The sequence below is a fragment of the Amphimedon queenslandica genome, unplaced genomic scaffold, assembly GCF_000090795.2.
Source record: "Amphimedon queenslandica unplaced genomic scaffold, v1.1 AMPQUscaffold_12160, whole genome shotgun sequence".
NCBI lineage: Eukaryota > Metazoa > Porifera > Demospongiae > Haplosclerida > Niphatidae > Amphimedon > Amphimedon queenslandica.
The window spans coordinates 1-6,513 of NW_003547601.1; the positions used below are offsets into that span (position 1 = coordinate 1).

At 34.3% G+C, this 6,513-nt stretch overlaps 1 long non-coding RNA gene across 5 annotated transcripts in view; it reads right to left on the minus strand.

Annotated features, from left to right (window-relative positions):
* Positions 1 to 78: 78 nt before the first annotated feature.
* Positions 79 to 6,513, minus strand: part of LOC109588325 (uncharacterized) — an 11,549-nt gene continuing 5,114 nt past the window's right edge. For 2 of the 5 annotated variants that reach the window (XR_002188079.1, XR_002188080.1), the window contains exons 2-11: positions 2,011 to 2,052; positions 1,689 to 1,842; positions 1,552 to 1,650; positions 1,373 to 1,466; positions 1,198 to 1,299; positions 920 to 1,145; positions 765 to 879; positions 632 to 711; positions 346 to 425; positions 79 to 142 (exon numbers count right to left, since the gene is read on the minus strand). This is a non-coding gene — a long non-coding RNA (uncharacterized LOC109588325). Of the gene's footprint in view, positions 143 to 199; positions 284 to 345; positions 426 to 631; positions 712 to 764; positions 1,146 to 1,197; positions 1,300 to 1,372; positions 1,467 to 1,529; positions 1,651 to 1,688; positions 1,843 to 2,010; positions 2,053 to 6,513 lie in introns of those variants that run through there. The other 3 variants (XR_002188082.1, XR_002188081.1, XR_002188083.1) reach the window with 3 other exon arrangements.

The window sequence follows — 6,513 nt, forward strand, 5'->3', positions numbered from 1 at the left end:
CCTGAGGCACATACAAGTCCATGAAATATTTGTAAAATTATCTCAATATCATGTGTGCTTTACCTTTAAGTTCATTCATGTAAATTTGAAGACAAGGCGTCAACTCCGCCCTCTAAAATGGACTTGAGATCCTTGACGATACCTACAAATGGAACACAAAAATGCAAAATTAGATCAATAATGATCGAAACTATTAAAAACGGTTAAATGAAGTGACAAAAGGCCAAAACGCCATATTAGATGGGACGCATGACTCCGCCCCCCACGATGACCTCTTCTCAACCTGAGGCACATACAAGTCCATTAAATATTTGTAAAATTATCTCAATATCTTGTGTGCTTTACCTTTAATGTTCATTCATGTAGATGTGAAGACAAGGCGTCAACTCCGCCCTCTAAAATGGACTTGAGATCCTTGACGGTACCTACAAATGGAACACAAAAATGTAAAATTAGATCAATAATGATTGAAATTACTCTTAAAAACGGTTAAATGAAGTGACAAAAGGCCTAATTGCCATATTAGATGGGATGCATGACTCCACCCCCCACGATGACCTCTTCTGAACGTGAAGCACATACAAGTCCATTAAATATTTGTAAAATTATCTCAATATCATGTGTGCTTTACCTTTAATGTTCATTCATGTAATTTTGATGACAATTTGTCAACTCCGCCTACAAAAAAGGACTTGAGATCCTTGATGGTACCTACAAATGGAACACAAAAAATGTAAAATTAGATCAATTATGATTCAAATTACCCTTAAAAATGGTTAAATAAAGTGACAAAAGGCCAAAACGCCATATTACGTTCTGATATAGCTCCACCCACCTCCTCTGCTCCATTCAGACTGATATCTGGTTGCTGCTGCTTATCTGATGAGAATATGATCCCAGCAGATGAATTCACACTTACTCCTTTATTACAGTCACCTGCAACTTTCCCTCCATTAATCTTAGTACACATTCTATTAGTATCACCATCATTGGTATCATCACTATCAGTAGTGGTGGTGTTGGTTGATTCTAATGCCAGTATCATTGCCAGTAGTGTTTCCATTGCTAATTATGTTGGTTGATGATATCGTGTGATAAGAGCTGGGGAATGCTTGCTGTAATAATATTTAGCAAAATACCCCGTACTATAGTACAGGGTAATTGGCTAAGCTTAATAACAGCTGATGGCTGACATACCTTAGCAAGTAGTTTGCTCAGTCTCTCGCACACGTTAGTACAGTAGGTACTGCAATCATAATTAACATATAACTCTGATACAAAATTATGAATGTGACAAAACTAAAGAAAAGAGAGACATAAAAATTTATTAAACTGTCACGAATCTCGTGTACATAAATGTACTCTTTCTTACTTGAATTGAGACATTCTAATGTTAGCTCTTGTCTGCTTGCTTGAAGTCTTGACTGATCTAATTGTATTGTGTGCATTAGCTTATTATGGAACCACTGAGAGAGAGAGAGGGAGAGGGAGAGAGAGAGAGAGAGAGAAGTATTTAATGATCCACATACATGTATGTGTTTCTTTCTTTACCTCCAGCTGTAGTTTGAGATGATGACAATTTGAATCAAAAAGAAGAAAGCACTTTGTCAAAGAGCAACCAAAAACATCAACAGATTCGTTCTGAAGCAACTAACAAATTATAATTTAACACAAACTGAAATACGTACTTCGTAAAGTTGCTCATTTACAGTAAGTAAGTGATGGCAGAGTCCGTCTTGCATGAGAACTCTCAGTGATTTAATGTATCCAAGACTCTTCACGCCACACTCCAACATAACAGTCACCAAATCCAACCCAATGCATATCACTCGTGTGTCATTCCTTTATGAAGGAAAGGAATAGAGAGAAAAGAGAGAAGATTATATGATTAAATAAGAGATCAATGGGCACACAGCAATTCACCCAAATTAAGCACTTCAAACTATCTACATTGTACAACAAACATGTACATGTATAGCTACATAAAATAATAATGAATATCATCATTACCTGCCACAAGTCTCTGTGATCAACAAGAGCTAATGAGAGCATCTGTAATGAGAGAGAGAGAGAGAGGAGACAAGAGTATTAGGAAAAGTGAGAAGTGTTGTGGTGAATTGCATGTGACTGTGACATAAAGGAAGTGCCATTAAGTAAGAATGTCAATGAACAGCAAATTTATTTCAAGCAAGATGTGATAAATTTCACCAAATTATAAAATAATGGATTCCACAAGTTTCACTAAGAGGAATTGTTAGTCTTATATATTACTATTAAAACAATTAGTAAAACAATGTACTGAAACGGCACAAGTTCTTATACAAGTAAAAGGCCAGGGTCAGGGTTGAGTAATCAATATCAATTGCAGCATATGTATGTATAAATTAGCAGTCATAGACATTAGTACATGTAGATTTTTTTCACTCATTCATAATTACACAGAGATAATGTGACAGCATGGAATATGTGTGAGCAACATTGTGATGCTATTAAATCAGAGCTTAGGCAAGCCTAAAAGCATGACTTGTTGCAATAATCATTAATTTTGGTACATTACATACACATGCAAGGTAAAAGAAGAATGAAACGTACAGTTAAGTCAACTCCAATTACATTCATATATTCACCTTTCACGCCCGCATTGGCAAATAAAAATTTCAATGATAAAAAATTGTAATGAGGCTACCTGCCCTCTCCGCCAGTGAAACAGATCAAATTGGAGTGGGCTAACAAACTGGCAGTGCTGATAAGCAATAAAATATCTGGAGATTGGGGGTTTTACATGTACATTAAGATTAAGAGTCATATCACTACTTCACCGATGATATTAGACATCTTATATAGCATAACTTGTGTTAGAACTACATTTCAACACTAAACCAATATCATTATCAAATACTAAATATAGTACTATAAGCTACTTCATCGTACTAACAAGCATACATTCACAAACATGTACGTTATCAGAAAACCAACTCAAAAATTATGTGGCAAATTATAATTGTAGTCAAAGGTAAATTAGTAGGGAATTTGTAAAATGGGTCTGAATAGGGAAAACCATCTTCAAAATGCCATCATCGCCATGTACAGTTAAATTCCTTTTTTGTCTCTCCTTGCTTGTTCAGTGTTTGTTTTGTTTTGTTTTGTTCACTTCCCTGCTGTTGTTGCTTTTGTTTAATAATAATAATAATAATAATAATAATAACTAATAAATAAAAATAATAATAATAATAATATTCCTTTCTCACTCTCATAATAATAACAACAATAATAATAATAATAATAATAATAATTATTATTATTATTATTATAATAAATAAAAAAAATAATAATAATAACAATAATAAGAAATAAAAATAAAAATAATAATAATAACTAATAAATAAAAATAATAATAATAATAATAATAATATTCCTTTCTCACTCACATAATAATAACAACAATAATAGTAATAATAATAATAATAATAATAATAACAATAATACAATAATAATAATAATAATAATAATAATAATAACAATTAATAATATTCCTTTTTCACTCTCATAATAATAATAACAATGATTTTCCCTCATATCTTGGTCACGCTATAAAGCTGCCTTGCCCATCAAGTTAGGTGGTGTTGGTCTCCGTTTGGCATCTCGGCATTCATCTGCCATCTTCCGTGCTTCAGTCACTGCTTGTTCCTCTTATATTATCCTTATCTGGTCAAGAGGCGCCTCCATCTTATGTATCTGCTGCTCTTGTAGCCTTTGCTTCTTCTGCTGACCTGACGTCTAATTCAGAGCTTGACCTGCCAATATCTCAAAAGTCTCTCTCAGGTCTCATAGATAAGGTCAATTATAATGCTCTTCTTTCTTAGACTCAGGACATTCATTCTAAGGCCCTTCTCCTGTCTAGCAGTATTCCTCATGCTGGGGATTGGATAGGGGTACTTCCTTCCCCAAACCTAGGCCTTCATCTTTTAGATTGTGAATTTCGGCTTTGTCTGAGATATTGGTTGGGGGTTCAGCTTTCTAGTGACACCATGGATTGTCCCTTTTCATCTCGTCCTGCTGATGCTTTTGGTGATCATGCTTTAGCATGTGGAGGCAGCACAGAGAGAGTTTTTAGGCATAATGCTTTACGGGATGTTATTTTTTCTGCAGCCCAAGCTGCTGCCTTCTCCCTTCGCAGGGAGATCCCGTACCTTGTGCCTGACTCTAAGTCGTCCTGCTGATGTCTTCCTTCCCTCCTGGCTCCACAGTCGCCCTGCTACTTCAGACTTTACAGTTGTGTCCCCTCTACAAGTTTAAGTTATTCAGCAAGTTCAGGGGTCTGCTTTGTCTGTTGCTGAACAGTGAAAGCGTTCTGTCCATCTTGCGAACTGCCAAAGAGTGGGGGTTTCCTTTCTTCCCATGGCTGTGGAGTCCTTGGGTGGTTGGAGTCGGGATGCCCTCAGTACCATCCGGATGATTGGTCACCACCTAGGCACCAGGATGTTTCTCGCCATCTCCAGAGGCTCTCAGTTATACTCTGGCATTTTAATGCTCAGATGTGGCTGAATAGGACTCTACCTGTCTTGCCCTCTGTGGATGGGCTTATTTAACTTTTCTCTCTCTCATGTCTTTCTTTCTCGTCTTTGTTCTTGATACGGAACATAAGTACATGTATATATATATGTATCAGAAAAAAATACTAAAATTGGAGAATTCTCATCTTTTCATTTTTGGAAAATTTTGGACAAAATCACAGTACTATAATAGTACAGGGACTTTAGTCACATTTTGGAGCAACTTTAAAAATTCATTATAAATCCAATCTTGATCGGAATTAACTCAAACTTTCTACACAACATAAAAATTGTACAATGCATATGCATCAGAAAAAAATTAATAAATAAAGAATTTTTTTCTAATCATTTTTAGCAAAATACCCGTACAATAGTACAGGGTAATTGGCTAAGCTTAATAACAGATGATGGCTGACATACCTTAGCAAGTAGTTTATTCAGTGTCTCGCACACGTTAATACAGTAGGTACTGCAATCATAATTAACATCATTAATGTCCTGTCAAATTTACCATTGAATACACAAGCTCAAAAATTGTGGCAAATTATAATAACTATAGTCAATAGGAAATTAATATTGACTTTGTAAAATTGGTCTAAAAGGCAAAAGCATCATTGCCATGTAGAGTTAAGTACATGCACCCTAAGATATAATGCAAGAACTTGACAGCATATGCAAGCTCAGAGCTGTTACACAGGAAGAGTTGCACGTTGGTTAGTAACAGGCCTTTGCTTGCACAGCCAAAAAAATATAAAAGGAACTGATAGCAAAGGCAAGAACTATAAAACTGAGGAAAGTCCAAATTATAGCATCATTAAGCAATTATGGATATCAGTAAAATTATAAGTAAGAACCTTCTTGATGCCTTTCCATTTCAGTGCTTGTTTATAGTAAAATATAAGTACATGTGTATTTTACTTTTGATTAACTAAACCAAAAAAAATTTTTGACCTACATGTAGCTTACTAAACTAATACATGTACGGTAAACTAAGAATCGTTGCTTAGTTTCAGTAAACTGTGTACAGTCACAGTTTCAGTGAATAACAACTTTTCCAACACAAAATAAAACTATTCTACCAAAACAAAAACTAATGCTTAAGGTACAACGGGCTGAACGCACAATTTAGTTTTCGGAACACAAATTGTTTTCTTTATACATTTTCTACAACATATAATTTTTTCAAATTTTTTCTCAATAGTGAGATGGAATAAACTTTACTTAACTTTTTAAAATGGTTGAAAACTGAGTAAAGAATTCTTGAACATATTGAGAGTACTTTAATTTTTAGTAATATGATTGTTTTTATAATATTATTTTCTATTGACGTATGCTCCATCACTTGGCAAAAGTTCTTCAAGTTTTGCAAAATGGGCTGCAATCTCTCATAGAGTTTTGTTCACTTTCAAACATCAGTGTATCACAAAAGCATTTACTGCATACTAACTTGATTGAGTGTTTGCCTTCATTATACCACGATTGCAAGCTTTACAGCTTCGTAGAGCCTGCATTCACCAGATGAAACAGCTAAATAAACAATAGTCAGGAAGTACATACCGGTGGCCATTTTTATTAATGGTTTGACTAATATGACGTCATAACTTAACCCCACCTTGCAATTAATATTTCCCGCCAGTTTTATAATATACAGAGGTATCCAGAAATGACACAAGATCAAAGATGGCGTATTATTTCTAAGGAAGACGAAGTGAATCTTTTTTTTTCTTCATATCTCTGCTGTTGCTACCATTCTCAGTAAGCTATGAAAAATTATTTTATAAAGAGACAATTTTAATAATAATATTTCAGAAGTGTTTGCAATTAGCCTCACAGTTTAATGTGCTTATTTCATTTTGCTTGCCACTCTGGTAATTATTTGTTATGCTTGCGCAGCCTGTTCAAGAGATTGTTTAATTGCAAAATAATTTTTAATATTAAAAATACAATAATGCAAAAAAAA